The sequence below is a fragment of the Ambystoma mexicanum genome, chromosome 12 (assembly GCF_040938575.1).
Source record: "Ambystoma mexicanum isolate Mex_15411 chromosome 12, UKY_AmexF1_1, whole genome shotgun sequence".
Classification (NCBI taxonomy): Eukaryota; Metazoa; Chordata; class Amphibia; order Caudata; family Ambystomatidae; genus Ambystoma; species Ambystoma mexicanum.
Window position 1 is genome coordinate 836,620,987 of NC_090936.1, and position 13,690 is coordinate 836,634,676.

Here is a 13,690-nt window from a genome sequence, read left to right on the forward strand (position 1 = left end):
CTCTGCCGGAGCTCTGACATGACCAGTGGTTCTGGGTGGCAATTTGGTGTGATGAGACAGCATGTGGGCACGCTTTCAGCGGTGCCTCTACCAATGTGTCCATGTGGGGAAACCACACCTTTTGGCAGAGTATGCGTCTGGTGGATACTATGCCCCTGTGGGTCTCATGGACTAGCTCGATGACCTATGCTCTCATGGCGTCTGGGATCACCAGTTTGCAGTCCTTTAGGAGCAAGTGATATTCCGACATTGCAAGCTTGTCTTTCACTTGTAACAGACGTTCCACGTCCTCTCGCACCTTACCTCCCACGGCTCTCCCCCTTTCTTTTGCCCTTCGCCACAGCCTAGATTCCAGTCCTTCACAGATGATGCGGCAGGCTAGGTCACTCTCGGTCTCCCTGGCAAGTGCCTCCATGTTGACTCCCTCTGGTGTGGTCTGGTGTATGAGCTATCTTAGATCTATCGGCCACTGACGGTTCAGGTGCACTCTCCTCCCATGGTCTCCTGGACAGGAAGTCTGCTGGGTTTTCGTCTTTCCCCGCCCTGTGGATGATGTCAAATGCATAGTCTTGTAGCCTCAGGCCCCAGCAGGTGATTCATGGAGGCATCTTGGCTTGGCTTGGGGATTGCCTGTGATGACCTGGAATAGTTTCCCGTACAGAAACAGGTGAAAGTGCTTGCATGCCCATAAGACGACAAGCCCTTCCTTCTCTGCTTGAGAGTATGCGTGTTCTGTGGTGGACAGGCTGCGGCTGGCGTAGTCCACTATATGTTTCTGAGATGGGTCAGTTGGGTCGAGTTGCTCCAGGATGGCTCCTAAACCCACGGGGCTGGCGTCGACAGTTAGCTCGGTCTTCCTACTAGGGTCGTAGTATGACATATTTTCTGCTTTTGCGACCCTCTCTCTTATCAGTTCAAATGCGTTTTGACAGTCGCTGCTCCACTCAAACTTCACATCCTGATGTGTTAGATGTCATAGCAGCTCGTTGACAGACGCAAAGTCCCGGATGTATCGGTTGCAATAACTGGCCAGGCCCAGGAAGGACCTAAGTTCGGACACATTGTTTGGGGTGGATGTGTCATTTAGCGCTGCCACCTTTTCTGGGTCAGAGTCATTCCTGACTCTGAGAATACGTGTCTGAAGAATTTTAGTGTGTTTTTGCGGAACTCACACTTGTCCCTGTTCAGGGTGAGGTTGGCATCGTGCAGGGCCTTGCATACCTTCATCAGGGTCTCATCTGGTTTTTCATGTCCGTCCCGAATACTAGTATGTCGTCCGAATAGTTGAGGCAATTTGGGATGTGCTTAATGATGTTATGGACTTCGGCCTGGAATGTTTCTGCCGCCGAGGACACCCCTAAGATCAGTCTTTTATACCTGAAGAGTGATGAACGTTGTTATGGTCCTGCTTTCGAGGTGTAATACTAGCTGGTGGTACCCCTTTTGCAGGTCAAGTTTGGAAAAGACTTTTGCCCCGTTCAGTAGGTGAACCATGTCCGTGATGCAGGGTGCGAGGTATCTCTCCCTTCGGATGGCTTGATTCGGGCGTTGCATATCTACGCACAGTCTTATGGCCTCAGATCCCCTTTTGGGTCTGGGACAATTGGGGATACCCACGTGGTGGGTCCGGTGGCCCTTTCAATAATGTCTTGTTCCAGTAGCTTCTGGAGCTCATCTTTGACTTTATTTTGGATGTTGACTGGAATCCCGCGGTACGGTTGGGCTACGGGGCGCATGGAGTTGTCCACGTGGAGCTTGACTTGCCTGTTTTTGAGTTTGTCAATTCCTTTGAATATTTTGGGGTATGGATTGTTTATCATTTCGACCGTGTCTATGTACTTGTGGACCATGATGTTGTATAGAATTTGTATGAAGCCCATGTTGGCGGCTGCCTTAAAGCTTAGAACACAGCCACTGTCTGTCTCCGTGGCCAGAGCGTGTATTGGTACCCTCATTTCATGCCCTTTGTAGCGACAGAGCCCACTGAACTGTCCCAGACACTTGAGGGGTGTCATGGCCCCGTATGCATATATGTCAACGGTGGCTGGATGTAGCTTGGGTTTCTGTGGGAGGTCGGTGTAGACTTTCTCACTTACCACATTGACCGTGGCTTCGTCGTCTATGAGGAACTTTGTTGGCCTTTCTTGCAGTTTAATGATGAGTGTAGGGCTGTGCGCTGTTTTGGTGGGGTTTTCCAGAGCATACACATAAGCCTTTTATTTCTGGTCGCTCCCCGATGAGCTGGGGTCAGAGTCTGTGGGGGATTGTTCCACCAAGTATCTTAGATTGTGCCTTGACCTGCGCTCGGGTCTTGCGTGCATTACGAACCTTCTTCTTTCTCTCCTCTTCTGCCGGTCTTCTCCAGAGTCTTTGTGTCTCAGATCGCAAGTAGGATGATTCTGGGTGGTCGGTGTACTTGGGGCAGGGTTGTTGTTGGACAGCCCCCGTACCGGCCTCTCTAGCGGGAAGGGTTGTCTTTGAGTCGGTCTCTCCCTCAGTCTCGGAACAGTCTACATACGGCTTTGAAGTGGCCTTCTTCGTCACAAGATGTGCAGCGTTGTCCGACCGCGGGGCATGTTCCGTCGTGCGGGTATTCGAACCTGCATTTGTAGCAGAAGAGCTCTTCAGTTTTCTTCTCTGGTTGTAGTCTATTTAGGCTTTCCCCTGCATTGGTGTTGCCAAAGCTCTCCACTTGGGAGTCAATGGCCCTTTCGACTCATGCTAGCGCTAAGACTTCCTCCAGCGTGTGGGATTTTTGAAATAGCTTCCTGTGGAACGCTTGGGACTCGCATCTTGAGATGATCTGCAACCTCAGGGCTTCGGTATTAGAGTAGTTTGCGAATTCGCAGTGCTTTAGTTTGGTGCGCAGTCGCATCACATATGCGTCCATGGTTTCTCCTTTTGCCTGCTTGGTGCTGTGAAATAAGTGTCTTTCATAGTCTACATAAGTATACGGTGCAAAGTACACTGCTAGCGCCTCTTTGAGATCCTGGATCAAGTCCATTGAGTCCTGGGGCATTTCGTCAATGATATCACGTGTGGCAGATGGGACGGCCAATTTTAGGAGGCACACTTGCCTGGCATCAGCGACTGGCCCTGTGGCTCCCATGTTTAGATCAAAGTCTCTGATCGATTTGGTCCATCTGGGACCCATGTTTCTGGTGTCCGACACATCGAATGCTTCCGGCATCAGAGCTGCCAGTGTGTCTGGTAGTTGGTATGGCACGTGATCTGGTGTCGGTGCCACTGGTGATGGGGGGCCATTTCCTTGAGCTTATGCTCCTTGCCCATCGTCTTGGCCCGACATTTTGCTTGGTGGAGTGGTCAGTTACTGGATTTGGGTGTATCTGACTGCTCTCTGTTCCTAATGGCCGCCTCTGGGGCACGAGCACCATCCGTTGGGTGTGTCACGTGTTTGGATGAAGGTTCCTTGTGCTTTCACCCCCTCCTCAGGGAGTGGCTTTGCTTCTCACCAGCGTTGGATGGCTGCCAAGTATGGCACGAGCACCATCAATATGTCCAAAGCCCCTTCTGGGGTTTCCACAGCACCCGCATGTTGTAGGCTTCTGTCTTGGGCCTTTGGTGTGATCAGTGGCAGTGCTTCTCCCTTTTATGGGGGTGCACATGTGCTGTGCGCTTCTCTCACCCTGTATAGGCCTGAAACCACATGGGGTCCTCCCCTCCGTGGGACACATGTGCATCGTATGGTTGCGAGCCGGGCGCCGTGGGTGGGAAAAACTCACTTCTTCAGGCGGGTGCGTGTTGTGTGCCTACTGTTGTGGCTGCAGCTGGGGTTCCACGGCCCCTCCTCACGATCGATCACCGTCGCAGCCCGGGATGCATGCTGTGATACGCGTTGGCGTTACTTGGTTCTCTGATATTTTGGGAACTTGAATCTGACTCAAAAAATTTGCACTTGACGCTGGTTCGCACTTTGTTTTGGACTCATATAAGTGTTCATAAAATTCTTTGAATCTATTATTAATGTCTTTGTGCAATAACAGTAGCCTATTGTTGCTATCTCTCACTGCTGCAATTGTCCTCGCACTTTCCTCCATCTTCAACCTGTGCACAAGAAATATCCCTGCTTTTTCTCTGTTATCAAGATAATTGATCTTGCTCCTGAACAATGCGTACTCTGCTCTATCCGAGATGATCCTATTTAACTAAGAATTTCTTCTTTCTTAGTTCTAGGTCTTTGTTTTCAACATAACATAACACTACTCGAGAAGCTTTGCTTCCTCATTAAGCTGCTTCAACTCATTCTCCTTTACTTTTCAGTACCAACTGGTCTTAGATATCAAATATCCTCGTATTTAGGATTTCAGTGCTTCCCAGATAGAGAAAATAGAGACCTCGTCTGTCTTATTTATGTCAATAAAACGGTGAATTTCCTTTACGATCTCTTCCAATGTCTGCCCATTATGTAAGACCAAAATATTCATTCTTCACTTGAAGGTTTTATCCAATGTATAATTTAGTGAGATGCGCATCGACACTGGTGCATGTTCTGTAATCCCAATGAGACCAATGTCTGACTCATAACAGTTTGGAGGTCATATGCACAGAAGTAAGAAAGTCATGAATTCTTGAATATACATTATGGCTTGCGGAGTGAAAACTATAATCCTTTCTATTGGATGTTCAAGTCACCATATGTCAGATAGGTGGAACTCGTCGATCAGATTGCTCAACGCCTACCGACTCCTCCTTGGTATCCTACAACTTGCACCATTTGAGCGGTCAAGCATCGGATCCATTACAAGATTGAAGTTACCCCCTAAACAAACAGAGTTCACCTGGCTGTCTAGAATGTGTTGTGCCAGTTCATGAAAAAAAGGGGTCAGTATTGCTAGGGGCATACACACAACATAAAAGAGATACAGTGTGCTGGATTTTAACCTTCACCAATACAATTCTACCTTCTGCATCAGATTTGTTAGAGAGGATCTGTAGAGGCAAGTTCTTCCTAAACAATATAGAAACCCCTCTCTTATTTGCTGTGTAAGTCGAGAAGTATGTTTGGCGCACCCAACCTCACCTTAATAGCTTCTGCATCTTCAAGATGGGTTTCCTGAAGCATGGCTATATTACAAGACATTGGGGGTCATTACGAGTTTGGAGGTAGCCATGGTGCTAACAGCACCATGGCTGCCTCCAAACCCGTGTCCGTGGTGTCAGAATGGGGACTTTCCGGGACATTCCGACCTTTGCGGACCCGGCAAGTCCCCATTTCGAAAACCATTCCCCACTCCCATTATAGCCCCCATAGGGCTCAATGGGAATAGGGACGGAGCTAATAACGTGCCCGCAAATAGCAAGCCCGTTATTAGCTCCTTGGTCCCTTAGCGGGTCCCACTAAGGGCGGCTGCTAAAACCAGCCAGCCCTAGTGGGACCCGCTAAGGGACCTCGGAATGCGTCAGTAGGGGGTTAATGGCACCGGCATCCCTACCAGTGCCGTTAACCCCTTACCGCCGCACTCAGAATGAGGCCCATTGTTTTCAACAACACAGTAGCTTTGCACGATTAACAGGATTGTTCAGACCATTTACATTCCACGAGAAAACATTCAAGTGGTCCATTTTTGTTGTTTTCAAAGAAGGCATGTTTTGGAGTTCAGCCAAATAGACACATTTTTTTAAAAATGTTTTATAAAAAGTCAAAACCCAAAACCCAAACCCAACCGCAACCTGGGTATGGGAGAGCAGGTAAGACCTGCCAATGAACACAAGTGTATGAATCACCAGGAGGCACGGTAACAGTGCAAGAAGCCATAAAAAACGATAGGATGTCAAAAAACATATGACATATTAGCCCAACAACCAACAGTTTGCACTTACTAACACCATTCTAGAAATGTCCATATTATAATGTTTAAACATCATGTAACTGCATTTTCCAAACTAAGTCAATCCAAATTGCATTCTGCGTGCCATTCCACATATTTACAATTCCTTAACTAAACCATCATCCCATTTGTCATATCATCATGTATATGCATTTTAAAGTACATTACCTCGGTACACAACCCCTGGTTATAATACCATATGCCCCAGAGGGCGACAGCAGTATAACATAAATCGTCCTCTGTGAACATACAGTTTACCCGTAGCACCCGGAAGGCATATCCTTATGCACAATGTTATTTATTTTAGTGTATTTAAGATCTCATGTAGTACACGTTGCTTAATTTCCTATCGGAATGTTCCAAAAGTCTTCCCTTCACACAGAGGCACCCAAAATCCCAGAAACATCTGTTCCCATGCAAACTACTTCTCAATACATCAATCCGCCTGATCCCACAACATCAAACCTGCTGAAGGAGCAGAGTCTGATTCCTTTAACTGTCGATGCCATTTTTTCTGACTCTATTGTGAACCAAAAATAAACAGCATTATGAATCAGCATAGGTGCTGTTTATAACATGACTGTGTCAAACACATTCAGCTGCATTGGCTAGATGTAGTAGTGAAGCAATGTGCCATGTGCTAAATGTATTTTAAGCATACCCATGTGATATTTATATTTGCTCATGTCAACTACTGCTAAACCAAAAGCTCACTACATTATTCTATAGATCCTGCATAATGCTAATGGCACACCATGCTTTTAAAGAAACACTGTACTTTTGCAAAGCATCAATAAGGGTGACTCTATAGACCCCCAAATCTCCAGAAATGGGTGGCATGCACGTAAAAGAGAGCAAACTACAACCCAATAAGTAATAGGGATATTGTAATGCAATGCATTCATTACCCTGACAGCATTAGTAAATATTGTTTCAAAGCAAACACACCATGTTATACATAAACACTATTTGTTTCAAAGTACAGTCGGGTAAACTGAAATTTATCTATTTATTGGACTGAAAATAGTGCATAATGCGTACATTCTGTATCAGAAAATTGCTGCAAAAATGCACTAGTGTGCAGCAAAATTGTACATTTCTTGCTGCAATATCCTGGAGGGTCTGTTTAGAACTCCTGCTATGTATGGCATTGTCAATTGGGGCTGTGAGTGAGGGTCAAAAGCCATTAAAATTGTTTATATTTTAAAGAGCCAACATAGAATGCAGATTGTTGAGTATCCCTCAACATGTGTGATGCATGTTTAACCCTGTGTTTATTTAACCCTCGAATGAAGAAGCACAGTGTAGTGCCACACAGCAGGCATCATCACTGGGTTGGTACTCTGCCAAGGTATGTTCCTTTTTAAAACTATTATCATATTTACTATTCACATTGCTTTTCCCTGCATGTAAACACTGACCTATGTCTTGCATTTGATATTTCCTGACTTGACAACCACTGGTTTTGATGTGAGTAGCTATCTGATTGTCGCCATCCCCAGTTCTTGGTTTTCCCTGCCTTTAAGTGCACTATTCTATGCTATGTTCTCAGATCAACATATCCATGTAAAGTATAGAGAATATTGCCTTTCAAACATTGCCTATATTTTCAAAATGATCTTTACCTTCTTCACTCAAGACAGAATCCTGCTGAGTCCATCTACCTATGGTGAAAAAAGTCTTGCTGGCAACCCAGAAAGCTTGAAATGCAACTTGTCTCTGGATTGCATTAGCTGCAAATCCACCCACGGAGCTGTTCCAGTTTTAAAAATAACTTAGATCACCCTCTTGGTAGCCTCCCAATCCTTTGCTGACTACCTCTACTCATTCTTCAAGAAAGAAACTGTAGCCTTCAATTGTACAATGTCTAATTTGCCGTGTTCCTCAGCTCATCCTGTCTTAGATTTGGTGACAAAACCAATTTATTCACCTTCTCAGTGAAAAAAAAAGAAAGCCAGCAGCTAGCACAGTGTTCCACCAAATTACTGTCCTAATAGCAACACACCCATTGTCAACAAAATCCTTGACAGTGTGGCTACAAGTCTATTGCAGATAGTGGTTTATTACAAATGACCAATCAGGCTTTGGACCAGCTAACATCACTGAAACCACACTTCTGAAACCGCAATACTATTTATGAAAAAGGAGATATTTTGATCGCTCGATGCCAACTGACTCTCTATACTCAATTTTACTTGACCTTTAAGTGGTATTTGACACTATCAACCCACAACTCTCCTTCACTGTATGGAAACATCTGTTGAGATTTCTATTTATGTTATTTGCCTAATCTATCCTTTGTTATCTGAGTGGGATATTCAGGCTAGGCCAGGCCCTTTCTTCTTAAAGTCCATAATCCAACCGTGCTGAGTCCATCACGGTTCTGTTTTGTCCCCATTGCTCCTTAATGTCTTCCTTGCCTGAAGACCTTCAAGATGTTGATCATCTGTTTTGACAACTCGAGGCCATTCTGCTTTCCCTTTCACCTAGTTCCCCTTACTTGGATCCTCCCACCTCTGTGGCCTCAGCCAAACACGTTGGAGTCTTGTTTAACAGTCTCCTCTCCTTTTCTTCTTGCAGTTTCATGAGCACCCTAAGAAATGTCAAGTACTTCATCACTCTCCTCAAGATGTCTGAAAAAGCTAAGGTCCTTTCTACCATTCTACCATGGTACTGTCATGCCTTGACTATTGTAACAGTCCTCTTTCTGTGCACAGTCCTAACCTTGCACCTCTACTCAAAGTGATCCAGAATAAATCAGTGAGAGCCATTCTAGGCCTTAAACCCTGAGATCACTTCATGTTGTCACTTCTAACCCTGCATTGTCTGCATGCCAGAAAACAAATTGGGCATCTTTACATGTTTGGGAGTGTTGTAAAAAAGTGATGGTAATTGTGCAACTGCCACTATTTACCATAGTTTTTACCTCACCGCTGAACTCTATATAGGACCTTAAATTAGAGGATTTTGCAACCAGCCCTAGGCTGGAGGTAAATCCTCCACTTTAATGTCAGAAATCAGCAGTATTACTGCTCCCAGTAATTCTGACCAATGCACATAAAAAATGGGGATTAATACCACCTTTGCAAAACTCAAAATGTCATGGGAAATCCATGGGACCAAGTGGCAGTAACGGTAAAAGAGTTTGGTGGTAATTCATTGGATTTACTGTCAAATTACTGCCAAACTCACAATGAGACCCATAGACTAAAATCCTCTACCTTTTTCATCAATTTCTGAAAGGTTAAGGAAATGGCAGGCATGCACCGTATTCACTTGACAAAGTGCATTTCCTCATGGCTCTAAATCCAGATGGGAGAGAACTCCATAAGGGGATTTGAAGAGAGAGGCAACCTATGTATCCAGGGCTGTAGGTTCACACAATGACGCCACATATAGCAGATGGCTCAAGATATACTCCAACATTCAAGGACAGTTAAAGGGATTTTATTGATCTTAAAAGTGGGCCATATGGCTGTCCCTCTTTGTGTCAATGTAAAACACATCCTCCCTAACCCAGGCTTCCGCAGCTCCCCCACGGTTAGTAGATAGTGATTGTTTCACCCTGAGTGTACTAATATGCTAGATAAGCTACAATGTTAACTTAAAGGCCTTTTGCATTATGTCACTAAACCCCCCCAGGGACTGCCTAGATTTCGTTGCTCTATCAAATTGTTAGCATTTGAATGTGGTATTTGTGGAGACCCTGCTTAATTGATTTTTTTCCTATATCACTCAGTCTTTACTCCCCCCTGTTCATTACCTTGTGTTACACTCTCTATCCATGTCCACCCAGCTTCTCTCTCTCCCCTCTTCTCCTTTGTCACTCTGATAGCTTTCATACTTTCTATGCCATGCTTTATCCATTTGAAGTTGCTCCTCCCTCCTGCGTACTTCTATACCCTCCCACATACTACTACCCCCTTTACAATGCTACTCCATTCTCTACACTACTACTCCCCCCTCCACCATCTACACAGCCACACTCCTTTCACTCTGTCCCCCACACTTCACATTCATTCCTTACACTGACTTACCTAACCACAATTGCCACCTTATCATGCCCCTCAGTACAACCTGCACTGACTAGCCAATACCTCACCTTCTCCAGAAATTGCCTTCATAATCTGCTGCTACTTTCTTCTTTCTGTTGGTCTCTTGGTTTTCTACCTCTATCTCCTCTGACCTCACATGAGCAACCAAACTTCCTGCATCCACCCATTCCCAATGATGTATGGTCCCCCAGCTTCTGCTTTTCGGTTCTTTTCCTTGTCTTTACTGCTCAGGGTGTGGCTAAATTAGAAAATCTGTTGAATAGTAGGGCATTTCAGCACTATGATGTGTTCCGAAGCATTCACTGTCGATGTTCACATTAGGGGTCTTAATTCTAGGAACCCCTTGGTGAGTGATGTCTCTTTCGTGGGGTTAAGACCCTAATGTAAAGTACCTGGAGGTTGAGTGAAGAAGCAGCCTGCTGCATTGTTTTGCTGATGTTGCCAGAGAGCATTGTGTGGCTTCTCCCTACTATCAACGATATGTCTTGTCAGTCTGCTCCTTCTCTCGATATCGGAGGGTTCTTTTCATATATTCGGTTCAGGCCTTTGATGATAGGTCACAAACAGCTTTGGTCTCTGGAAGGTCTGTTCTCTTTGATGTTGTTGGTTTTGTATCATCTCTTGTTTGTTGGCACTATAAGAAAAAGAAAGAGGCTGGCAAACACCTTGCATAGGAGGGGTGGTAATAGACACATGAGTATTGCATATCATCATGCTGGCACACGGAGTGGGGATAGCAACTTGAACCCTCTCAACTGCAACTGTCCTCCTAATGGGAAGGACTGGCTCTGGATTTCTCCCTGGTAAGTAATGCACCCCCAGCTGAGAGGCATTTCCATCCCCTTCTGGCAAGGCCAGGGTACTGCCCTTGTCACACATGGAGGGACTTACGCTTTTTTCAATTGTTCCCTCTCCATCTATGATATTAACATCTGTATCTCCTCTTATGGTTATAATGTTATTTCACTTCCAAAACACCAACTTACACTATGTTATAGAGCCTTGCAAAGTATGGAGAGTGCCCATTTCCTTCTTCTGGAAACCCTCTTCTTTACTGAGTGATTTGTAAAGCCTGGTGGAGCTTGAAATTACTTTTTCGGTGCAGCATTCTTCGAAATCTCTCTTCACCCCATTCTGCCAGGAGGCAGGACCTTGCATTGCATTGAAAAACTGTATTACAGCGGAGCGGTGCAGAGTGTACTGAGTGTTTTGTTTTCTGTGTTCCATGGTCCGCGGTCTGGGACACAGTCTGCTGTTCTGCACTCCACTCTGGACAAGCCTCCTCAAGGATAAACTGGGGATACTTTTCATACACTAAACAGTCCTACTTATTGACGCTATGTGCACTGGAGTCCTGCTAACCATCCTCCATTTAAATACAACAGCAAGGACGAGCAATGCTTCCTGCTGTAATCTGAACAGCAGCCCTTCCTTGTCTATTGGATGTAGCTAACAATCTCTGAAACTTTTGACTTGGTGTGTGAAAAAGCGACAAGCTGGTGAATGTGGGGCGTGACTGTGATCACTGCCCTTTCAACTCCGATTTTGCCTCGCTTAATCATGGAGGAGTGAATCAAAGTTCTGTTTGAAGTTCCCCTCCTCCCTCGACCGGAGCCATTGGGGGTGGTGCCGCAGTGACTGCAGGGCAATGACTAGTGTCTCTTGCGCTTTAAGCCATAACTCAACCCTCTCAAATCTACATCCACAATCAAGTGGGGGTGCTGCCACGGTGACTGTGGGGAAGTGACTAGTGTTCTTGCGCTTTGAGCTGTGACTTTACCATCTCAAATCGACATCCACAATCAAGTGTGGGTGTTGCTGCGGTGACTGTGGGGCAGTGACTAGTGTCTCTTGCCATTTGAGCCATTACTCATTCTTAAATCTACAGCCTCAATCCTCCGAGTGAAAAAGTTCTATTTACTGCTACCCTGGCTTTGGTGGTGTGAAGACTACATTTGCAGCTGTGCTATCATGGAACAGACTAAACCGATTTGGATCAGATTTAGACTCCACCACCGATAATATCCTTAGTGCGCAGCAGGGCTTGGGAAGTGCCATTAAACCAATGCATGGCAAAGTTTGCACAAAAACAAACAATTACAATTTGAGACACAATCTCCTAAAAGACCAGGCACCGAATAATACAAGTAATACGAGTAATGCAAGAGCTTGCATAAAAGGAAACAAAAATCCTTTACAGATTAGTAGCTCTCCACGAAGAATGAGAGAAGAATATGTTGCTGGCACCATTAGAGGTACTTCTCCAAAGACCCAGCAATACAGTCGATTAACCCTCAACAACTTAATAACTCATCTACAACACAAAAGGAAAGTGGTGATAATCATAATACAATCGACTCAACTGGTCCATCCTTCTCCGCTGTTGACAATAACAATTCTCTACTTGAATTGTGTTACACATTGCGAGATGCACTTACTGCAGCAGAACTACCCAAAGTAGATCCTATCTCAGAAGAGAGGAGTAAAGTGCAAATTACAGCTGAAAGTAAATCCCCAACCATCACAACTGCACCTATAGTTGTAAGCCCCTCACTAAGACTTCCTGTCTCCCCTAATTGATGCCATGTTGAAACACCCCAGGGCATCACAATTACTGGTCAGGTTTCAGATACACTGCTTGGAGATCTACAGGCCCAACTCTCTATAATACAATTTGCCATGAAAGTCCTTTTAGGTATAAATGGCAAAATCCTGGAAGAACTAACAGGGGGGCCAAACCATAAAAACAGAAACAACTTACAGGACATGAGCGGACATAAAGATCTGGATGAACTAATAACTGCAGTGGAATTAGAAAGATACCACAGTGCAGCGCTACAAGAAGAAGAACTGATAATTATTTCCAGCAACAGAGATGAAGGAAATTAGTAAATAGAGGGACTAGAAATTGAAATTAGTGAAATCTCTATTGCCCACCTTACAAGGAAACAACACAGACAACTAAAATGCCAAAGTATACAGGTGGCTAAAAAAAAAATAAAGTAGACTAATAGGCACACATAAAGCAAAAGAACAGCTGGTGCCTGTCTCAACCCCAGTGAAAAAAAAGAAGTGTAAGTCAAACAAGAAGAAAATGAGACAAGGCACCAAAAAGGGCATATTGAAAAGGTGGTTAGTTAATGAACAAAGCGCAAATGAAGAAGAAGAAAGTGAAATGGAGGACTTTGCCTCCATGTTAAATCAAGATCTGTCAACTGAAAGAGCTCATACTGCCCAAAAGGAGAAATTAATTCCGGTCATAGATCTGGCACAGACACAGCACGAGTCCCTGGAAGCCTTTGACACTAACGTAAGTCTGTGGGTGGGAACTCCATTGAAAAATTAGCCAACTATTGCTGTTAAAAGTACAAAGAAGATGATGAGGAAAGAATTCCCTTATACCAATAGAGCAGAGTTCCTAAAGACCATGCAGATGATCTTGCCCTTGAGAGTACTGGACACCTCGGAAGTATGCACTGCATCTCCATTGAAACAGTCAACATGTTAAGACTTTATAAATCACATTTTCTTGAACTGGGCTATGAACTAGACCTAGACGCAGAGATAGAAGTAATCCAACTGCCGCCATCTGTGACGCTAACTGCAGAGAACCTATGAGAAGTACTATAGTCCACAACCAATAGTGCAGGGGTGAAGAACCCTGCAAGTTCTCTACAAGAAACCATATTTAAAATACTAAACTGGGTGGTTCAGTCCAGCTCCCAAAAGATCTCAAACTCTCACTGAAATTAGCTGTTGGGCACATGGAATACCCGGGGCTTCACC